Source organism: Leuresthes tenuis, unplaced genomic scaffold (assembly GCF_036924035.1).
Source record: "Leuresthes tenuis unplaced genomic scaffold, fLeuTen1.0.hap1 SCAF_5, whole genome shotgun sequence".
In the NCBI taxonomy this organism is placed as follows: Eukaryota; Metazoa; Chordata; class Actinopteri; order Atheriniformes; family Atherinopsidae; genus Leuresthes; species Leuresthes tenuis.
In genome coordinates, this window is record NW_027325359.1 from 5,689,624 (window position 1) to 5,714,844 (window position 25,221).

A 25,221-nucleotide genomic window follows, 5' to 3' on the forward strand; every position below is an offset into this window, starting at 1 on the left:
TGCAACAAGTCCTTCAACTGAAATGGTAGTATAGGTTGTTTGTTCATACCCCCCAAAATACCTTATAACAGCAACCTATGCAGGACAATCCCTACAAGTGGCAGGAGGGAAATAAGACTCGAGAGTTAGGTGTTTCATTCTCTTTATACCACCGGCCTTTGTGGGATATTGAAACCAACTGTCAATAACATGACAACACTTGATGTCACTGCACTGCCCTTTTAGTTAGGGCTAAAAAAGAAAAAGTTATTTTTACAAGATGGTTGCGCTTAAATTCTGTTTTTTCCCTTCACATGCCGTCGCTCTCCCAAACGCTAGAGGTCACATATTCTTTGATCGTAATTATTGGCCATATCTACCTGCATAAACAAACAAACAAGAAATGGGCACATTTTCGGAAAGAGAACAGGGTGTACTGAAACAGTGTCAAAATACCTAAGTAAGACTTTATGTAGTTTTTCCTTTAATTTTTCACCCATCTGTTAGAGTTACCATTTTATTGGTATCTATATCGACTCAGTCTCTAGAACTCTAGAACATGTAAAAGGTACACTAGTCCACAGCACAAAACGAGCAGTTTTGCATAAAGTCTTGAAAATTTGGAAAAGGCCAAAATTAAAAAGCTGCAAAATGGTTACATGCATGTTTGCCTTTGAAAACATAGTGCTCAGTTGGTTTAGTTGATGCTCCGTGTATGGAAGCTGAATTGACTGTGGTCTTTAGTGTATTTCATTTAACTTTTTCTGTTCACATTCCTGTCTTTACACTTGTTGATTAAAGGCCATTAGAGTCAAAGCCATCTTTAAGAAAAAATAAATACATGGAAAATTGTGAGATGCCAATGTTTGGCTATACATCAAACTGTCAAGTAGATGATGTTTACCACTTTTGAAATGGCCAGAGATGCTTGCTTGGGGGGTTAGGGGTTAGCTATTGATCACCAGAATGTGTTGCAAAAGATCTGAGTTCAAGCTCTATCTCTATCTCTTTAATTTATTGTGGTTGGTGATGAATTCGTAGTCATTCATTAATTTTTCACCAAATATGAATGTAAGTGACAAAAAAAAAACTATTAGAATGTTTTGACTCCATTCAGGTTTCCTGCAATAGAGGCTTTTCTATTCTATTCTATTCTATTCTATTCTATTCTATTCTATTCTATTCTAGTCTAGTCTAGTCTAGTCTATTCTATGCTAGTATAAGATATCATTTGCAATTTGTGATTAGTCAGGTATAGGTATTAAAAATACATGGTGAGGATTAGATACAGTATTAAAACTGGTGTCATATTTTGTGAACTCTGCTTCACATCAGGTAAAATAAAGTGTTGTCATCTTACACTTTTGAGATCTTTTAAGGAACGTTTTTTTCATTTTTGTGACGTGGACACATACAGTTGGTGCATGTTTTGGAGTGAGACTGAACTGATTATATGTAGAAATCATCACAGTTAATAAATAGATTATTTTGTGTCTCATCTTGATGATTTACAGCTCTATCCTGGATTTTTTATATGGTAGTTTCCATGTCTTTTATCCATATTTTCAGGTTTAGGCAAACGCAGTGAGAAATTTAGCATGCACCAAGCATCTTTGTTTAATTTTTATTTCATTTGAAAGAAGGCTTTGAGTTGTGGTGAAGGAAATAAAACTACAATAAAAGGGCACAGAGGAAGTTTTAATTAAGTACCGGTTGTTATTTTTTATATTCAATCGAAAGTGGAAAGCTGCTCTGATATCAAAGGCAATCAAAGAGAACAGCAAAAATATGGAGTTCAGTAAATAACCTCAAAAACCCAGATTCCTTTCAAAAACCACAGTCACATTTTACTACCATATTTACTATTTACTCTCTTTTTTGTTTGTAGGTGGTATTTCATGTCTCATAAAGGCTGACTACATATGCTGCTGTTAACAGTAAGTATAACATAGGCCTGGTCTTTTTTAAGTTTATAAGTCTATCACAGCAGGAGTGACTCTGTATAGCTGTATATAATATTTTGTCACATGTACATCACATGACTTCCATGTGATGTACATGTGACAAAATATATGTTTTTATAATGTTTTTATATTGCCTGTATTTAGAAATGACATTCCCCTGTGTTTGATATAAAACTTTCTCTCTGGGTTAAGATGTCTGCATCTTTTTTGTCTACCTCTCCCACACGTTAACGCCCATCCGTGACCACAGCCAATAGCAGATAATGCATGGTTGACACTTTGCCCTTCCCTCTGAGAAGTAAATCTAGTTTTTCACTGCTGACAACCACGCTCACAGGAAAAGACAACAGTCTTCCAAATGACAAGGTTGTACGCTTCCGATTACAGCCCTGTCACTTATTCCACCAATGTGTAAACACATGATGGGGCGACAGACGCAGTGAGGGAGACAGAGGGAGAGATGTGCTGGGGTGCGTGGGCTGCTTTTTATTTGCCTCTAGACATAGGATCTTTGGTTAGAGGAGCTAACATAAAACAGTTAAATGAACATAATGCCTTTATTTAAGCTGTCTCACAGCAGACGGTCATTGGTTCCAAGGGGCTGAGTGATTACTAAACTATAGATATAACTCATTTCACTATAGTGAGATGTCATCAAAGTATCTCTACAGTTTCTTTCTTTTTATTTCCATTTACTTGTTTTCCTCTTAACGAACCATGAGCAACATCTCAGTCTATACAATATTTAATCTCTTTTACACAATATATGTCCACCCAAATTATTATTAGATTAGATTAAGTCATCCACAGCATCTTGTGAACTTATGGCTTGTGAGAAGACAGTCCTACCTCTGGCTTTGTTTTGGCCTCCTGACCAAAAGTGTGATAATTTTAGAGTCAAGTCTCTCACATGGTCTGGAGCAAGGACGGCATTTGGAAATAAACTTGGAATTTAGCTTAATTGCAGTTTACAGATCTAGGAGGGGCAGCGTTCTCTTCTTTATTTTCTTGCATAAATAGAGAGTGACTGGAGGCCAAAGACATGAGGTTTCAAAGCCACAAAAAGAGGTTAAAGAACGTCACAAGCAGTGCGGACACTTCTGAGCCTGGCTCCATGGCTCTCTCTGGGGCTTAACCATGCTCTGTCCCTAATGTGAGATCCTTCTCCCCACTCACCAAATCCATCACATTTAATATCCACCCAGGCTATTAGGTCTCTGCAATAAAAGTAAAACGTTAGTTTTTAACTGCTTTATCCACAAACAAGATGTAATGTTTGTCGGTTTCAGATGCTAATTTTTGTCACAAGAAGTTCAGTAGGGTTTTGTTGGGTATTTTCCTCATCTTGCTCTGCTGGATCTCTTAGCAGCAGATTAATCATCCTTTGAGGTCCTCAGACTTATGCAGGTTTTCTGCACATATTGTTTTGGTTTAAATGTCTCCCATTACCTCAATACTTTTATGGAATATTGCTCCCGTCATTCCATAAGTTTCCATTTTCCTAAAAGTGACTCCCTTACCTGATATTTATTCCATTTGCTCATGTCTATTTGATTGAATACTGATAAATATGAATAACACTTTGAGTTTACACTAGTTTGCTACAACATGAAGACTAATGACACATAAAGTGAATAACATTTATCATTTTTATCCAGTGCAACATTCTGCTGGGAAAACTTGGGTTCTGGCATTCCTGCATGTAGTATCTTGATTTGTAGCTCTCATATAAATAAACCAAAATACTGTTCCAGACCAAGCACACGACTACAAGGCTCTCCCCAATGGTAAATGGTTCCTTCAGCAGGCCATTTGCCTTGCTACACTGCAAATACTGCACAAGAAAGCTTTGAGCAATACGTCTTAGAAACATAAGCGTTGACCTGTCCAATCTGGCATCCACCAGATGCCTTGGAACACGGCTTATGGAGGCCCCCAAACATCTTTTGCTAAAATCTCAGGTCTTCATGCTGAGATTGGTCAAAACTATTTTAGGGACATGATGGAGGACAACACAGCCGCTAAGAAAATGTTTTATCTTTTCTAGAAACCCATCCATCCATCCATTTTCTATACCTGCTTAATCCGTTGGTCGGGTTGTGGGGGGGCTGGAGCCTATCCCAGCAGTCATCGGGCAAGGGTACACCCAGGACAAGTCGCCAGGCCATCACAGGGCCACACAGAGACGAACGAGACAGACAACCACACACACGCTCACACTCACTTCTAGGGACAATTTTAGAGACACCGACCAGTGTTTCTCAATTACGGTCCTCATGACCCACTGCCCTGCATGTTTCCCTCCTCCACCACAACTGACTCAAATGAATGGCTCCTTATCAGGTCACTGCAGAGGTTGATGACAAGCTGATCATTTGAATCAGGTGTGGTGGAGGAGGGAAACATCGAGAACATACAGGGCAGTGGGTCATGAGGCCCGGAATTGAGAAACACTGGATTAACCTAACATGCATGTTTATCGACAGTGGGAGGAAGCCGGAGTACCCGGAGAGAACCCACGCATACATGGGGAGAACATGCAAACTCCACACAGAAAGGCCCCAGCCGGGAGTTGAACCTGGAACCCTCTTGCTGTGAGGCGATGGTGTTAACCTGTACAATGATACATATTTTAAAATCTTCTCAGAAATGCCAATTCTGTTGCTGGCATTTTCATTTTTCTTTTTTTTCTTCACTTTTCTTTGGTTTTATATATCAACTAAAACAAGGTGGTAGAGTTTACAAAATAGAACACCTGTTAAAGGTTTTAATAAAAAAGAAAATAACTAGTTATAGTTAGGGAAAGACATGTGGCTTGGCCATAAATAACAGCTCATTTAACTGTAAATAAGGCATGTTGACATTGTGCAGTTGCATTTAAAGCACATGAATACCTATTTATGAGTTCTGGTTCCCAAAAATGTACAATAGCAGCATATTTTCCTTAGCGACAGTGCTGGGGAGACCTTCACTTAACTGTACTTTTAATTGTTGTGGCTGATCAATGTATATTGAGTGTCAGTGTAATTTGCTTCTGAAAATACTATTGTGGAATTCAGTTTGTAGGGAGAGATGCATTTGATGTGTTTCTTTTCCTCGGGGTGGGAATATCTGGATCTCCTTCATAGCGTAGCCTTGTTATCTGACAGAGATTAACTCAAGATAAACCAAATATACCATGCACAGATGCAAGAACATAGATCCATATATCCTATGCAATACCATGCTTATATCCACATGTGGGAAGAATGGTTCTGCGACTGAGATAACAGTTATTCTCTCAAGACAAATAATGAGAAGCATTTGCATTAACAGTATCCTCTGCTAGATATTAGGGAATCTGTATGTCCATACCAGATAGATCAGACAGAATCCATCACTGCCTCATAGTCTTGAAAAAATATTCACTTCAAAGTGGAGGAAGATCAAACTAAAGAACACAGACCTCAACATGGGACATACATCAGTGGAGAACTGGTGCAGGTAGATATCTCCTTGGTGATGAAGAGATTTGTGGGGAAGTAAGTACAACTCTGGGAATGAGACTATGGGCCTTGAGATGAGCATGTAAGCTTTTGAATAATCCCAAAGGATAAGCACAAACAGTGTGGGCTTTAGGGATGAGTGTAGTCAGGGAGGAAATGGTGAGTAGTTGAAGCATATGGGAAAATATGTTTGGTAGAAAGACAGGAAGAGAGGGAGGAAGGATGGGAAGAATAAATAGTCAGTAGAAATGATTGAATACAGGTCTAACATTGATGATACTGACTGATAAATGTTCCTTTTGAGGGAACAGTTATTTCAGATCATTTGTAGTCTAAAATGTTATTGAAGTGTATGTGTATTTGCATGCAATGTTAATTTCGTTTAACTAAAAAAATGGCTGATTAAGAACGTGCACTTTTATTTACATTTCTGCCCAGCTAACACTCATAGGTAGGAAGAATATCTAATGTTATAATAACTGCTGTATTTTTGAATAATCAGTTTATCAGTCTAATACAGTGATTATTTTTGCAAGAAAAAAAATATACTTGCTCACCACATATCCACTTCTCCATGTACAGACAGCTGACACAACCACTTTTCCTTGGCATTATATCTATATTCAAATAGATGCAGTTGGGGTTCTTGGTGTATAAAGTAGCTCTAGAGTGGAAACAGGTATCCAATTTCTGTCTTGAGTCTCAGGTTGGTATTTAAACAAGGCCACAATTTGTTTTTGTGCTGACTAAAATGTAATGTAATTCATTAAAACTGATAACATGGCAACTTTCATTATGATTTATTAGTAATGTACTGTTATACAATTTGTGTTGTAAATTAAAACAGTTTGAATATATTTACTTGTGTTGTCAAAGTAAACATCTTTTTGACTTGTTAATTCAATCTCACTTTATCGCCATCAAAAAACTTACCATATTATATCTGGCTGTAAAATGAATGATGAAAAAGTAACAGTTTTAAGTTATTTGACTGTCCTGATATTAGGTTTCACTAGAATACATATGATGTGACAACAACTAACAGACAGCAGCAGCTGCCCTGGAGAGACTGTGACCTGAAGTGCAAGCTGCCACTGCCTCGAATTGAGCCAGTGCGGTTGATGCTTGCAATGTGGTCGGCATTGCATGGTTTAAAAGAGCAGCATGTCAACCTGCAGCAAATCTATTGCAGCCTACCAGTTACTCGATCATGTTAAGTATTGTAATTAATCCAGAAACCGCTCCTCCTAACCATAGTGCATCTTCCAGTAGCTTGTAGCTGATAACTTATAACCAACTCTGCACTGAATAGGAACAGAGAGATGATGTTTAATCTGCCAGGTCTTTACCTCCACCTCTTAGACACTGAACACAGTAAACAACGTTAAGATTACATGTGTTATGAAACCTGTACCCATCTCGACACTTACCGGCTAATTGTGAGTAATTCAATTACGTCTGTCTGGACATATTCCTTGGCAACGTCCAACCCAACCCCTGGTGTTAAATATCCATTTTATCACCGACAAAGACAGTGCAAACAGGCTTAGATTGTGCAGGTATAATTACCATGTTCATTTTGTGCATTACCATGCTAACATTAGTAAATACAAAGATAATATTGGCAGTTCAGTTTGGTTTCTTATGTCTTTTGTATTGGCAGACCAGTCAACCAGTAACCTTAACCCTTACTGCTAGAAGAACATGTAAATAATTGTCAGGACTGGATGTTTTTGGAAAAGTAAATTCAAACTTTTAAAATGTGTTTACAAAACACTTTGTTAGACATTTAATTCTTCATTTGCATTAGTATTGATTGTATATCAATATTGTGCTGACAATATATTCAGTCAGCGATACAATTCATCAAATAATGTAGCCAGTATGAATCTGTAATGATCTGCCTCTCTTTACCTACAAACATCATCTGGCCATTGTAGCACTATTTCTTTGCACTTTACATTCTTATCTTACCTCTTTGTGTTTCTGACATCTGTATCTACACTGTAAGTGTGTTAAGCTGTCAGTTCATAGTTTTATCTCCAGTTTATGTTTAAGCCCTTTGTTGGAGGAGTCTGTTTAACCTATCAGTACAAATGGTTGCATAGCACCTTGCGGAGTGATTGTTGTGAGCAGGTTTACACTGTGTTTAGGCTTCCTATATGTTAGTTTCTCGCCTTGAAAGCTTGAAGGGTGACTGACAGATTATAGTGAGTCAGAGGGTCATGGAGCGTGCAGACCTGAGGCAGAGAACCCAGCTTCACGACCAGACTCGCAGCTGACTCTGCTGGTGATAGACAAGTGGTTTGTTAGTGTAGAGAGGGTGTGGATCTCTGTTCCTTGTTCACACTGAAGAGCACAAAAGAATCCGCGTCTAATCAATGAGTTGCTGTTTCTCTTTTCTGAACTGTGGTACAGAAATCAATGAGTTTTATCAACTTTGTCCTCACGTGTAATGGGGTTATATTGAGTTAATCTTGTTTTGAGAAAGTTAAATGTTGTTCTTTTCCTTTTAATCATACAGCATGCTTATATGAATGTAGATTGTCTCAAGATGATTTATTACCGTCATATAGTAAAAGTTCAGTTTGCTGAAAATTTTTGTAAACATCTTAAAGTTGCTTTTCTGAGTTCCCACCTACATGCAGGAATACCCTATCATGATTAAGGATGCTCAGACAAAAGGTTACTGAATGCAAGTGTATTGATTACCTTAAACCTTGCAAGGAATCCATACATCCAGCTTTGTCATGGTGTTTATAATAATTCAAACCAAGCTGTAGGCTGATTGAATGCTGATTGGTCCCAGAGATGACCCCTCTGCCCCTGCTCTCTCCATTATCCAAACCATAACTCCAGCAATGTTCAAAAGATTCCTCTGCTTTGCTCAGAGCAGAAAGTTAAGTCATGCATAATTTTACACCAAGGGTTAACCTAAAGCTATAAACTTAAACAGGTAAATTATATGTCTAGAAAATTACAGTCTTTATGCAACTTTGATTTTATGAACTGCAAGATGACCACAGTGAGTAATACAACAATGAAAGCTGCGTTCGAGTGAGCTGAATGCAGCTCTGAATTCTGAAGTCTATTTAAGGAGGAATATAATGACTACCTAGACATATGTCACTGACCTGGCGCCATTTTGTTTAGATATTTGAATAAATGTCATGTAGCCTACGCTAAATAAAGTTCTCAAGCTGAGAGACTTACTCAAAGGCTAAAAGTCACAGTGATCTGTGCAAGGCAATGAATTAAAAAAATTTAGTGTCTCGACAATATCTGCTTGTGAGAAATGTTTAAACCGCTCACAATGTCATTGTTGCACATTAACACAGTGAGTTTGCTCATATTAATTGTTATTCCTTTCTACTACAGAAGTATTATTCTGACAGTATGAATGACATCAATGTTACTATGCGAGTGTAAATCCTTCAATCCTAAACAAGAAAACAAGTGGTGGAAGCAATGATCGTATCACTAAATGCCCATGATTGTAGTCTCATCCTGTAAACACGAAAGGGGTAAGATAGAGCGGTTAAAATACAATTAATATTTACGCAAACATTACAAGCCTATTTCATGTTTCCCACAAATCCAAATAGCTATTTGTTCATGACAACGTAGAATCTGTTGGCAATGGACAAGAATTTTGGGACTTGAAGCTTTCCAGTTTCTGTTTGTCGTCCATTCATAATCCAAGTACCATTTACCAGACAAGTTTAAGCTGGATCACAACAGTTTAGTTTTTATTAGCTTTTTAGAGGTTGTTTCCAATCAAACAATGAATGGTGCACAGAAGAGGAAGTAATGACCAGGATAGCTTTAATCTTGATATCTTCTGGCAGCAGCTCAGAGTCCCAGATAATCTGTTTTGATTTTGTTGCTGTAAGCTAAATTATTGGTATATCACATGATCAGTTGATGTCTCTTTAAAAGCTTTAGAAGCAGTTTTTATATAGCAAGTCATCCCCTCAATGACAGGATGTCAACAACACCACTGATTCCAAGTTTGGGCTTGTTAAATTATTACTCAATATTGTTTCTAATGGAAAGTAAGATTTTACCCCTTTACACACATTCTGAGAGACACAGGGAGAGAGAAATATATACAAACCTTGAGTTGAAATTTGAGTACAGGTATTGTTGAAGCAAAGATCAATAACTGTTTGACAAAGCATTCACATATCATGTTGCTTCCAACTCCTCTCCACTGTTTTCCCTCAGGTGCCACAAAACCTACAAGAAAACCACAGATGGAGGTTGCATTTTTATTGTATCAAAAGGTAATGAAGTGATACGTACAAAGTATCCTAATGTCCTCTGGTTGATTGACCTCACTCTTTACCATGTATCTGCAACTAATAATCTAAGTTGTAATTCACTCAGCATATGACAAAAAAGTCTGGCATTTTATGCGAATTAAGGTATTTGTAGATAGGCTGAATTAAAATATGTGGCCATTCAAGCCATGTACCCTATAAATGCAAAAATGTCATTATGCAATCCATATGACGAATTTGGTTTCATGAAAGAGTCTTTTTTTTCTTTTGCACTAAGCAACATGTAATAAAATGTATATAGAGATAATTTCTCAACACATTTGATCAAGGAGTTGTCTTTATTAACCAGTTTAATGATCAACTAAGCCCTCATGGCTACTTCAGACAAATGGTTCACAACAAATAACTGACAGTTAAGATTAAGTCCAATGACAGACTGGAGAGGAGGTGCTTCACAAAAAGCTGGGTTTTGTTAATATTTTTAAACTCAGCTGTGATTTCTAAAATATGTCCATAGAATTTTGTCTTGAACTCAATATCATTATATAACCCCAGATGTTTTTCAGGCGCCTTTGCTCATCTGTAACATGTTCACACCGGCCGATCAGTCTTTGATCTGTCTCCCCCTCTGGGCCTCCTCAAAGGGGTGAGCCTCGTCAAGCTTGTCCAGCCAGGATGCATCTTCTGTGGCTGGATGTCCTCCAGGACTGATGAGGAATGGAACACTTCTGATCTTATTTGTTGCATCTATGCAAACAACAGGTCACTCTAGGCTCAATTTAATCTATAGCACCCATGTGTCCCTCTCAGGTAAAACTAAAAGCATTCATGGGCACTTGTGCTCTGCAGTTCCAGCACTGTCTGCCTCTGGAGGCCCCCAGTCCTAAGGAATGCCAGTGGCTGCCAGCTGCAGACGGCCTTTCACATCATACTCCCAGTAATTCATTCCAAAGCCAGAGAAGCCCTTATATCTGTGTCACATACTACACTTTGGAAAGTGTATGCTTAGATAGTTGAGCCTCATGGTGGTCCGGGTTGGCTATTTGCCTAAGGTGTGCCATAATGATATGAGATTTATAAGATATATTTAGCTTTGTTGATAGACGTTTGTATGAAGTGTCTACCAAATGGAATGAAGAGAAATAATTGCTTATATAGAGATTTTCTATTGCAATACAGCATCATAAAAACTTATCATGAGTGTACATAATTTTCTGTGTGTTTTGTGCAAAGGTAGAGGACAGTGAAAGAGTCTGTTGGCTTTACTGTGCAATACTCCTGTAGCAAGTCTCAGTGAGAGGAGGTTGGCTTGACTCTTGTTTTGGATAATTGTACACTGCCGAGGTCTGTGGTCCCCTTCTCTGTCTCCCTGTGGCCTAGGCTCCAAGAGCCATATTTAGGTTGCACGTCCTCCTCATCCTATCCTGTCTCATCCCCATCCTGTCTGACACACCCCCAGAAACAGCAGGGGGTGGATAAATAGACTCTAAGTTACCCAAAGTTGAGACTTGGTACCTGAGGAAACTATACTGGCTTACTACGAGACTTCCTGACTTCTCAGTAGTGCTCAGAACTTTTGTTTTGGATGTGTTTTGTGGAGAAAAGCTTCCATGGTTTGGTTACATAAATGTTTTTTTGAGAATTTATGTAACCCAAAATATTTCAAACCATGCTGTAATGGTGTTATTTTCATTTTGCAAGTTGTACTCAGCTTCTCTGTGGTATTGATGTGTGTTTATGAAACAAAAATCGTATTTAAGATGGTGCAAGCTGAGTGCAACTTATGGTTTCCTGTTCCTACATTTGTTACATACAACGTCTAGTTCATGAAAAGAAAAACCAAGATTGTGTGAAAAAACACACACATTCAGCTGCTTTTTGAGGGGCATGTTAATTTAGATAGTTAAGGTGGTGTTTCCATAAACATTTTTGATGTACAATTCAAATATGCACATTAGAAGGAGTTTATGGAAACATCCAAATCATTTGGGCAAATTTATCTTTATCAAACAATATTTTCTGTCTATGTGCATGGTTGTTTGTCTCTGTGTTGGACTGGAAACCTGTCCAAGGTTGTTGCTGTCTGTTTGTTTGTTTTGGTGTTGAAAAAGAGTTCATGTGCGTAAAGAGGCATGGTAACACCATTTGCATACATTCTGACAAACATTCTACTCAAGTGACTGGTTTGATGTACAATCAGCTGTTTCTGCTATTAGATAATACATATTCAATACTACCTGACACAAAAGAATAATCACAATGTGGCCAGTTGTAATGAATTCCTTACAACGTCTTTCCTTACTCTAAGTTTTGTTTCTAGCTGGTGATGACACTCCTGATACACCTACACTTGGCAGCAAAGTTTTTCCAACCCCTGTTCCATCGGATTTTCCATACAATGGGTGCTGAGTAGTTTTGCTGGCAGGTGTAGATAAGTTGCTCCAAACAAGATAAAGGAAACATGCCTGATGCTTATGTTTTATTGATTGGCATTTTTCTTAAAAAAATGCTTCACAGCTGGAAGGAAACACAGCCTCACTCTAGACATCTATGGAAAAAAGGAAATGTCTATTGGATCTCATTAGCTAAGGCTAACAAGTGAAAGTTTGGTAAATGCCAAGCTCAGACATGAACTCTTTGCGACGAAGAAGTCTTCCTTCTTATACTGCTGTTATGTTCACCTTTGCTCTTTCATACAGAGATCTTGCTTTTTCACACAGAGGGAGCAAAGTTGCTCATTTCTTCTTTTCACACACAAAGACGTGTCTTTTCTGTCTAAATCAGTGCTTTCATAACAGCATTTTCAAATAAATGGAATGAAAATAACACAGGTGCCTGGATCAGGGTGTTCTGCCCTAACAGCTCTTTGTAACACACACACACATATGCCAATTTAATACTGTCTTACAAAAGCATGGTGAACTATTGTATCAGATGTATACTGATTTTCTGAGTCCTCTGGGCTGATGTCTGGCCTGTCAATTAAGACCTGGTTATGTTCATTCAAGGTGTTGTCTGATCACATCTATCAATGTTTTGAGCTTGAACTGAAAATGCTCAATATGTAAAACATGTTTGTCACAGATGTAAACATAATTCAGAGTCTTAAAAATTGGGCCATGCTTCTGATTTTAAACTTTAACATCATCTTCTCGGGAGGTTGTCTCATAAATATCTTAAATATGTGTGTACTGAAGGTTCATGGAAGACTGATTTCTCTCTTCCACGAAAACCTATGAGATGTATATCCATTCAGAAGTACAAAGTTGTAGCTTCAGGGAAAGTGCTTGAAAATGGAGCCCTTGTTCATATTTTTTCACTCAATGCTTGCATGACTGTTTTTCCATGTCAGTTATGAGTAATGGTTGCTGAAGTCACCGTTGATGATATGTGATGGCTAAACTATAGGGGACATAATGAAAATCTAAACATATGCATGATTTCTCTTTGCAATGCTTCAGTGTGTAAATGTGCTGTAGGTTGTTCATATGACCACAAGCCACTACATGCATCAACTCAAATATGCCCCGCAGCAAATAGAAGCATAAGAACAAGCATTAATGGAAAGAAAGCCACCTTTAAAACCTTTTAACTGTTCTGGCTTTATATCTATTTTTCTTTCCTTTTCTTCTTACTTTGTCTTCTCCCCACTTATATGCACCTCGATAAAAACATGTCTACACCTTCTCTTCACCTTTCAGTTCAGGAAGAATTTATCACCGCTGGGCCTGGATTCCAGTCATTATCTTCTAAAATCACCCATATAACACACATGCATGTCTTATAGCTAAAGGGCTATTTCTTTTTATCCTATTGACAGACTCTTTATGAGATTGGACATTATGCAGTTGATCATTCTGTGAACCATACATGGACATGCTTATGTGGAATCTTTTTGAGTATGTCTTGATGTAACAGCAGTATACCTGCATGAAGTGATGGGTTTATGTGGTTCTTTGTGATGGTGGGGCACATGATAAGGTCAGAATCATGATGTAATCTGAAAACTTTTATCTATTTGAAGCACCTGCCTTTTAGACTTTGAAAACAAAATGGTGCAAATCTTTAGACAACTGGCAAAGCTTGACAAGTTCCAAGTTGCCACTCTGAAAACCAGAAGACATCAAGGATTTTGGTATCGTACCATTTGGGGGTTTTGTCTTTTGCGAGAAAATAAATGAAGCTGTGACTAAAATACTTGTATCTTAATCTAAACTGTAAAAATCTCTGACATACAGTACTAGTCAAAAGTTCGGGGCATACTGGTACTACATTTTAAAGTGAAGTTTTTGCTGGTTAAGTTCAGTGGCTTCATAGGAATGTATTTTTGCCTTTTGCCATTGATTTGCAAACCTTACTGGTGATGACTAAGTGAGTTTAGTTGAAAATGTTTCCAAACCTCAAGTCCATGAAATAGAAAACCACTATTTTCCTATCACCACCATCATCCTTTATGTTGCTTGTCATGCCCCCTGTGGATGCTAGTAAGCCCTACTCCTAACTGGAATTGTGATGTACAATTTCCATGTGAAACTGTGCTAACCATTAATCACATTGCTCACACTTCCCTGCTCTTAAAGTCCTCTGGGTTTCATCCCCTGAAATGATTCATGTTGAACTTAAAAGTCACACAATGTTTCAGGTTATGTGCCAAAACAGAGCCTTCTATCTTGACCTAAACCCAGATTTTTTTGTTTCTTTGTGCAAAACAATCCATGATAACCTTTCAGCAGTTTATTTCAAGTGGTATTGGATTAACTTAAATTTCTGCAGCTCCCCTTTAGGAAAATCAAGCCAATGAAGGGAATACTTTGACCAGTTATAATTAAGAGAAAGCACAGTCTTAACGGCTGTTCTACAAAAGCAGGCATCCTTTCAGATAGTGGATAGCCTGAATTAATAGCAGAAAATGCTGCAGGAAAAATATCTATCCCAACTTTGGCAACAACTGCCTACATTTCAGAGCAAATTCAAAATGGAAAGGCTGCCTTTTCGAAAACAAGAGTATATATATATAACCAGCAAAAAATAAAAAAAATAAAAATAAAATATATATAGGGGCCATAAAAATTAAATTATAAACATAGTCTGATATTATATTGTATTCCAAGCATTTTCTTTTTCATTCTCCTCTGTTGAACCAGTAACATGGCAGCTCAATATAGATATTAATTGTGTTGTTTGGTTAAGGTGGATTTTCCATGAAAGCTGAAAAAATGCAGTAGTTCAGTTTATAATAATGCAGATTTGTTTTTCATTTATTGCTTTGGTTCAGATTGAGTAATCATATTAAATGTGAGACATGTTTCCATATAAATTTTTATATGGCAACCCGGTGGCATTCAATGAACTTTGCATTGAATGCCAGCAGTAGATCAACATTATGACTTAATATTTCATTATCAGCTAGATAGAGAGGAGGTGTTCGGATACTGATAGTTTTCTGATGATGTACCTATCTATTCCCTCACTTAAGTTGATAATTGAAGTTTAGAGTTAAATATATTAGCAACTGTCGTATAGATTGTCACGCGATCTGATACAAACCTTCAGATGCAATGTGGTTAGCAAATGTTATGAAATCAACACTCTAAGTTATCACAGTAATTTACATTACTGTAAATTAAATTTATGTTGAATGTTTATCTTTAGGAGGACCACTTGACAAGCTCTTAGGGTTTTTTTGTTTTCTCCTGCACATTTGCTTTATCTACTGTATATTTTGTATGTTTTTTGTTGTTGTTCTCCTTTTTGATATGCTGTTTTATATATCTTTCATGTGCGAATAAAAAAAAAAATCAAATAGAAAAAAAGTTATTGCAGTAATTGCATCTACAGCAACAACCTCTGACTCTTGACAACCTGGTGAAGAGTAATAACACTGATCATCTCGTTACTGTGCAGTTTTCTGGAACAAAAAAACTTGACCCTGGCTTTCTTGAGTATGTAATGTTTTCATATATGACAAATTTCAAATCTGTTACAGATAGAGCAAACACTTTTATGGTTGAGATAGCTCTAAGTATGTTTTCCACTTTACAACAAAAACTACTCTGAGTGGTTTGAGAAACACATAATGAGTCCAACGTGTTGACCTGGCTTACAGAACCCAATTCAATAAACCATTGGTGGGATGATCTGATATGACATGTGAAAATCTACTGTTAGATAGAACAGAACCCTCCGAAATCCCTTATTCATATCCTAACAATGACATTTGGTTTTAGGGACCTACATAATATTAGGGAAGAGTTATTAATATAGAATATTGAACACAGGCTATGAAGCAACAAAATTTACACACACAGATTATTAGTTTTAAAACTAGGCAACATAAAATTGTTTATTAGTGTATTCTGTCACACAATAACACAAATCCACAATCCAGCATCATTCTTCACATCCAGATATTTGGTATACTAGCTGAACAGTTGTTAGGTCTTAACACATTAGGAGCCATGACAGAACTAAATCTCTCTTTAGAAATGATGCCGAGTTTAGGAGAAAAAAATGGGCACGATTTAACCGTTGCAATTTGGGGAGAGAGGGATGACTGTCTTGTAGGGAGACTCATCCTTGCCAGATTCTCAAAGACTACACAATGACTCATAGGTCAAGGCCCCCATGCCTGTAAACAGGATTTTTCTCATAATTTGAGCACTGAATCCCATGCTGCTCTCGGAAACTCTACTTTGATTCTAGGAGCATTCCCTGGGAATATGGGGGAGAATAAAACAAGTGAGAGTGTTCCAGTTATCTTTGGAGTCAAGAGAGGGAGTGTACATGTGAAAAAAGTTAAGCAAGTTGAAGATGCGGCTGATAATCATTACTATGATATCCCAAGTGGTCAAGATGATTACTTTAAACATTGTTGTTACTCTTAATTGTAATCTGGACAGTGCAAATCTAATTTCCTGTTGGCTTAGAAATGTTATGAAAGCTGTTGTGTGTGACAATCAGTGCCAAGGTGTCAGCACTGCTCTGGTTTCTAAGTTGATCTTTTAACAAGATGACTGGAGAGCTTGTCTGGATACCTCTTCTTGACCCTATGACACACGTTATCTGTAGTAATACAGATAGTCTCATACATTTCGTCTGCAATTCTTTACTTTGATGGCATTATTTTGAGATCAAAGTTGTTCATTTTTTAAACTTGGGGTTAAAAAAACATGATAACAAGATTATTAATTTAGTTTACTTGAAAAATCAGCCTTTTGTTTTCTCGAGATCATGGCATATAGTAAACTCTTAGCATTAGAAAACAAGCTAGTTTCTTGAGACATCGTGACTAAGGTGAGCTTGAAAATGAACTACCATTAAGTCAAGCTATGCCTGTGTAATTCTTTTTTGTGTACTGACTTTAGTAAATGTCTGCTCTTGAGCACAAACACTGGCGTCTGTAGGCATAGATAAGTCAACTAACTCCGCTATGCTGTAGCCAGTAGCTGCCCTTCAGGAGTCCCACTGTTTTCAGCGACAGGAAACCAGTTTTTTCAAGCCCGAACAAACAAATCTATTAACTTGTTATCTCCAGAAAGCAATTCTTATTATCTCAAGATAACAACACACATTTATCTATTATCATGACAAAACAGTTCTTGTCATCTCAAGAAAAATATATAACTAATCCGTCATAGCTACAATATTAGAATTGTTATCTTGAGATAGTGAGCTATTCAACTTTTGATTGTTATGTTTCTGAACTTTCTTTAAACATTCAGTTAAAGTTTAATTGCATCTTTCGTTTGCAGCCTTTGCTTTTTATTCAATCGGGTCATGACCCTTAAGGAGACTTCCTTTAGGTCTGCCCTTAAACGTATGCCCTTGCCTTCCAACAAGCGTACTGCATTCCTCACATTCTGTAAAGAAAGTGTCAAAACTATTAAAACTGTGAGGTGCAAGGTGTACATGAGTGCATGTATCCAAGTCAGTTGCAGCTGGGGAAGCAATATTGCATATTGTCACTCAAAATATTTAGAAATCCATTAACTACTTGGTGCATTTCTCAGAATTACCTGTTACATATTTTAAGTAGACCATAGATTTATTGTCTCAGTTTAACAGTTCCTGAAACCAGAAAACGTAGATAGAAAACTTAAAAAGATTTCTACTTTTGCCTGACAGTCAGCTCTCTACCACCCACATACACATAAGCACACACACTTGAACACACTCCAGTCATAGCAGGTGTGTCTCCCTCACTGCACAGCTGCACACCAAAGCATGAGAGCAGTGAGGTAAAGTAATTCGGATAGAAAGGCACAGACTGGAAGAGTAGAATGTGACAGGGAGACACACAGACAGACAGACAAAATTCAGACAAATTTTCAGAAACAGTGACTGCAGCAGGGAGAGAGGAGAATAGGGAAGACAAGCAGTTCTTTGAGAGCTACAGAGACAGAAAAGAAAGCAGGCAAGATTTTAAAAGGCGAGTGGTTTATGGATTGGCAGAACATCAACAGGGCAAATTTGGTTTCAGGAAAACTTTAAAAGCCACTGGGACCACGGAATAGAAGAGAAACGAGCCTGGTAAAAGAAATCATGGAAACAGCGCAGTGGTGAGAAAGTTAATCTTTAAGTGGGGCAAAGTGTTCTAATCTTTTCTCTCCTGAGGGCGTTTTTGGAAGCCTCTATCATCAGCTTGGGCAGGACTCATTTGTCCTTCTATCCCTCCCATCCCTCCTCCTTTTCCCCTCTGTCTTAGTTCACCGCACACCGCAGCAGAGTGTAACTAGCGCCACGCGATGACTACAGGTTGAGAAGTGAGTGAGGGAAAGGGAGACAGACATTAAGAGGAGAGACTGCCACACACCTCATACGCTGGAGTTTGGAGTCGCTGTGTTGCCCTGAGAGGTGAGCTGAGGGGAGACTATCTCTTTTTTTCTTTCAGCTTTCCACATACATGTGATTGCATATATATTTGTGTGCTTATATGTAAGCACGTCTGCAGGTGAGAGTTTTCTTTGAATCACCGTAGTGAAAGCTGCTATTCATATTTCTGTGTGTAAGCCAACCTCGTGTCAATGATCAGACTTTTGAAGAGTGTATGACAGGTTTGCCTTCCCAAGATCACAGTTTGGTGTGTGCATGAATCACCCTGTGAGGAAGGGGAAAAGACACACTGTGAAAGTCTCTGCATGCGTGTGCACGTGTATGTATGTGCACATTCATTTGGTTCATTTTGATTTAGCTTTGACTTTGATGTCTAAGTGACCTCTAACAATAAGGAACTGTTTAGCTGCATCAGCAGTGGACACCAAATGAAGGACAGACAGATCATAGGGAGTCAAGACCTCATCTGGCCACAATATGGGCTGCCTGCACATTTCACTGTCACATTTAAAACTGGTGGATTCCTTTCAGAAAAGATTTGTATTTGCAGCAGGCATTAGATGTTATGACACTAATGAAAAGCAGAGAACAGCTGTTGTAGATTGATTTAAGATCATTTTTAGAGATAGTATAAGCAAGCATGCATGAAAATGCAGGTTTAAAAAGGAAAGAAGTATCTGCAGAATTGGTCCTGCCTCTATCTGTTTGCTATGATACTGTTTACACTTTGCTTCGACATGCTATTCATTGACACTTCAGAATTTTCTTTTGTTTTGGTTTTTCGGTGTTTCATTCACCCTCAGTTTGATTTATCTGACTGTTGTAGTTTAACTGGTTTGTTTCCAGCCCACCACTGACAGCTCTGAGAGGTAAGAGCTTCCAGGGTGTGGCACAGAACCTACTTACTTTTGGGGCTAAAGTAGAGCAGATAGAAAGGTCACTGTGGAATGTTTGAGATTCCTTTGCAGCAATGAAGGCACCCAGCCCCCAATTTGCCTGGCCCCAACTAACCTGTGTTCCCTTGCCCCCCCCACAAAGCACCACACTTTCCTTCCTGCGCTGCATTTGGAGCCTGCCCAGTCATGCCAATCTGCCGCCTCGTGCCAGCCTAACTACCACACTTAACTAAACTAAAAGGTGGAACATCATCCTCACTCCTGCCAAGTGTGGCATTCCCCTGAAAGAGCAATGCTATATTTTGTCAGGTGTGCCATCAGCATGTCTGTGTGAAGCAGACAAGAATATCATGCTTTGTGTGTGGGTTCTGGCCTGCGGAGGCTTTGTTAAAGTGATGAACAATGTAAACTGAGCAACTGCCAATACTGATCTCCAATCTTTTTTGTGGATATATGTGTACATATTACATGCTTTCTGGCAGATCCTTGTGGTTCAAGATAATTAACTGAGATTACTATGTCACGCTTCAGGCAAATGGGAAGTGTACGTTGTTTTGTGTGTGAGTCAGACAGAGCAGTAGCAAGGCTATAAAACTTATTTTATCTTGCAATCTTTAGAGCATAAAGAAAAGGTGTACATGCATGGAAGAGTAGGATATCACTTCAAAATACAGACTCTAAAGCCTTTTTTAATAAATGCATACATTCCCCACACATACTGACTTAAAGAGACTGGCAAAAAGGACACAATTACAGTGTAAGAGGAGAAAATTATAACAAGTTGTCAGATTTTTCCAGCAGTTAGCAATCACTATCTTGCTCCCAGTATGAAGGGACTAACCAGGTATTCCTTTAAAACCTTTATGAGAGAATTGACTGATTTATGAGATTGGATTCATCAGGACATCAGGAATGCAGATGTACAGATGCAGATCCCCAGAATCCACAATGAACAATATAAAAGGCAAGGGGTGTTTGACAAAAAGTCAGTGTGCACTGAAAACATTGGCTTACTGAAACAAAAGCTAAAGATGTCATAGACAGCCAAGGGAATAAATTCTAGCTAAAGTAGCAGGACAGATGGAGAGGGAAAGTTTGTTAGAAGAGTGAAGCAGTGAAAGAGAGTCCCTATCCAGCTGTATGACAGGAGTGTTGGCCTGGTGCATCAAGCTCTTTGGCTGTCCAGTAAACACTGCAGGAATGAAAACCATATCAGCACAGTAGACTTTTTTTTTTCTTTTTTTTTACCTCACATTACCTCTCTTTTTTCCAGCTTCTTTCTCTGTATCTCCTACCCCTTTCTCCCTGGTTTATTCTCTATCATTCAGGATTGCAATGATATGCTTTTTATTAGTTAGTTACAACCTGTGACTGGCCATATTTTTTAAAAACTTTTTCGCATTTTCTTGCTAATTTTCTTTCCCATTTTTCTTCCTTTCTCTCTGATTTAGCTTCATATCAAACCTCAGTGAATAACCTATTCTGCTATGTTATGAACTCAGTGTTTCCTTGTATACTCTAGCAGTCACTGTGACAACCTTTTGGCAAACTGCCAGTCTAAATTTGAATGTTTTTAATTTGAAAGGCAAGCCAGTGTCAGAAAATATCTTGGCACATACCAACCTCTTGTATTTGTATGTTCATAAAGGGTTGTATGCACAGAGAAAGATATATACTGCATTCTCAAATGTTGGAAAAACCAACTCGTGCAAGCCCTCGCCTGCTATCCTGCATGTATCAATGCAGATTTTAAAGGTTGCTTTTGATAATAGTTGAAGTGTTAGAAAAAGGTGAAGTGGAAATATGTGCATAATCATTGTCTAATTATTGTTTTGCAAGTACTTAATGTGTAGTTTTTCTGACCTTTTTTTCCTGTAATATCTGAATCATGCCAAGTGCCTGTGTCATGTAGGTACTGGCCTCATGTCAGTACTGTATATAATTTAGCTTTAGGCTAATCTATGTTTTCAATGAGGCATTTTTTACTACACTTGAGATGTTAGAAGATTGAGCCATTGGATGTTTGTTTCTGTACTTTTCTGATAAACTGAAAAGCATCAGGCTTGGTTCAGCCAATTTCTGTGTTAATCTAAAATTTTCAACACATAAGAAACAAATGGAATAGGAGGCCAGAGACATGTTTGGAGTATTGCCGAATGATCACTTGACATCATAAAGTCTTATGCTGGCATCAGATGAGCATATCCTCCCAGATAAGTGTCTCATCTGCTCAGCTAAAGCAAAATACTTGGAGGGTTTTACTTTGGTCCATTCAACAAGCATTTATATCAATAATTTAATACCCTCATTTTTATGTGCTGTTAATGCCAAACACAGATTTTTATCAGTTCAAATTTTGTATTCACTGAGCTCAACTAATATGTATGAAGAATGTAGATTTATTTTCTACCTGGCTTGAGTTTCATTCCATTTCCTCTCACAGGCTCTTTCTCACCTCGCCATAAATTTCCCCCTCAGAATTTTTGTTTGAAGTTGTTTAATTCCTTATTACAGAAGTTTAGAGTATATATCACTGTTAATTTTGCAGAGATGATAGCCAGATTCATGCAGTCCTTTTATGTTCTGGCTACTTCACATTGAATGATTTAAAACGTTTCAGTTGCGTAACATGAGTAAGAAAAAAACTTCAAAGAATTTTTTTTCTAATTTGAAGACTTGTTTATGAGTTAACTAATATCCATATGAGTGAAAGGCATGCATAAGAATTTAATGTTTATTGTTTCACATACTTTTTGAATTATGATATAAGGTTCATTGATTGCTTCATGTTTTAGAAAATTAATTGTAAGTAGTATATACTGTGAATATAAAAAATTATATATGTTATAAAAGCATTTTCAAAACCATGCATGCGTCTCAGTTTTTAAGCCTGAGGCACCAAACTTTCAGTTGTTGCCTGTAACAGGGGCGTGTAATAACAATAATCTCTCGATAACTGCCATGTTGTTTGCTCTGTTTGAAGGCACACGACCTAATGAATCAATTCCTGCCTGTAGTTTTAGCCAATCCACCTCTTGTATCAGTTTTGTGTTTGTTATTTGCTGTGTATAGATTTTACATGCCCCACCCTGCTCAGTGTGAGAAACAGAGTAGGACATGCACAGGACTCAAACTCCAACATGTCACCTGTTTCAGATGCAATCCCACTGAGATCATAAAGCCTCCAAGTGGGAGGGTAGACAGGGATGCCAGAGTGGATATTGCTGACAGTAAGACACATCAGGAGTAAAAAACACACACACACGCACACACAGTGCACGGTGTACACGACAGGCAATTTAAGACACTTCTATGTCCGTTTTGAGAAATAGATATTTTTGCACAATATTCAAGTCAGAATCCATACTGAGAGAACATTGTGCACACATAACTACTACTGGATAAGGTTTTACTGTCTCTTTGGCTGTGTATATCACCTAAGCTTGTTTTTGAGCAAGGCAGAAATAACTCAGATGGTACAGCAGTCTGTTTGAGTTTGGGTTTTTCTTGTCCTCATGTCAAAGCACCCCTGAGCAAAATACTTAATCATAAATTCTGCCTGACACATTCATGTGAGGTAAAATGTTGGTCACGTTTGATAAAAGCATCTTTGCTAGTGTTTTACCTGTATATATTTCTGGTTAATTAACTAAGGAATAAAGACCATATGGTTTTATCTTTTCTTCACATTTTTCTTTTACTGGAGCACCTCCTCCGCCAGCTACTTTTTATTTCCATTTTTAATAGTAGATTTATTAAGACAGAATATATATATATATATAAAATGGATCTGTGTCAGGTTTCAAGTGAAGTCTTCCCATCAATGCAGCCACAGTGGGAGTATGCTTAAGCAGAGATTCAGGGTGAAGGATGAGGCAAAAAACCCAAAACAAAACATCCTGGTCATGATCCTAGGGTCTCCTCATAGGCTATCAAAGTTATCTGAGTGGAGGGAGAATTATCCACTAAGACACTTTGAGCTCATCTTGTGTTCTGTTTCTAAAAAATGAATGAGGAGAAACTTACAAAGAGTACACAGTGGTGTGCTTTTTCTGTCGTCAGTGAATAATGTGACTAGTTTCCAGCTGTGTGAGCGAGGGCATGTGTAAATGTGTGGGAGTGTACATGAGTGGATTTGTGGTTGCACATGTGCGACTGCTTCTTTGTGTCAGCGTGCATGTGTTTGCAACAACAATTAAAGTCCTCAGCTCCTTGTGGTCACAGGCCTGTGGTCTCATTGACTAGATCCACTCAGACATTAGATACACAAACACACACAGATGATTCAGAATACCTTGAGGTGATTCCCCATGTCAGGGTACACAGTGTGTCACAAAAGTGCACCGCTGTACATTCCCAGACACTGAGAGTGAGATTAGATTTGCAAAGTGGAACATTTACAAATGTGGGCGGTGGTTGTGTGCTCCTCTGATTACATCTCTGTGTTTGTCTGTGTCTGCACATAAATACGATCCATGCAGCTCATGCCAGCACAAGGTGTGTGGGAAGGAACACTCACCTTTGACTAATTTTTTTTAACATAACGTAAATGTTTGCTGGTGAGCTCCCGTATGTCACCATTTTAGCACTGTGTAAATTATTCTTTGAACCACATGCGCATTTTAGCTGGCACGCAGTTTAAAAAGTCATTAAGCTAACTAGTCACTGCTTGGAAACAGTTAGAAACAGAAATCTATCTGCAGATGGTCTCCCAAAATGCTCATATTATTGCATACATATCTCTTTTTTAATTATATAATATTCTTCTCTATATTGAAACATTCCTTCATTTCTAGGAGTTGTAGGTTTTGTTCACACACTCTCAACACTTGAACTGGGAAGTGCTGAGAGTGTCAAGCGCTGACACCTCACAGCAAGGGGGTTCCTGGCTCAAACCCAGGCCTTTCTGTATGGAGTGTGCATGTTTTCCGCATGCATCTGTGGGTTCTCCCCAGATACTCTGGCTTCCTCCCAGCGGCCAAACTCATGCATGTTAGGTATGTTAGTAGTTCTAAATTGAACATAGGAGGTAGAGTGAGAATATGAGTGAGTGTGCCTGGTTGTTTGTGTCATTTGTATGACTTGTGATGAACTGGCGACCTGTTCAGTTTGTATCCTACCTGTCACCTGATAGCAACTGTAACAGGCTCCAACACCCGTGACCCTGAAAACAATCTTCTTTATTACATATATTGATGTGGATGAATAGCTTCATTGCTTATGCATTTCATAGTTTCAACATCATAAACTGACTCTTCTATAGGGGACTTCCCAGATTGTTCTTCAAAATGTTGATGATGCACATGACTGTCAAAATCATGAGGAACATTCAGCTAATGAATTGAGCTATACAGATTCAGCCAATGAAATGCAGCCAACTAAAACCCAGCAGTATATATTCGTGTAGGACACTGATTGGTCCAAACTTTGTGTTTGGCCATAAACGGATAGCTTGGAACCTGGTAAGATCAATTCTCTTATAATTGTGATCTTGCATATCTCACAAGAATGCAGCTGCGTCAAAGGGTAATTAAAGTTGGACAGTTAAAGGGGAAGTTGTTGTTTTTTTTAAACCTGGACCTTATTTCTAGCATAAAATAAGTTAATCTACTCACGATAACAGTTTGGTGAAAGTCAACGTCCTTCAGACGCTATTTAGATCACTCGAGATCTGTGTATATCCATATAACGTCATCAGCCCGCGCTGCTGAAGCACAGCTTATATACTCCATGCTCTGTGACGGTCGGCTATCTTTACACAGTTTGCTATAGCTTGTTTTGT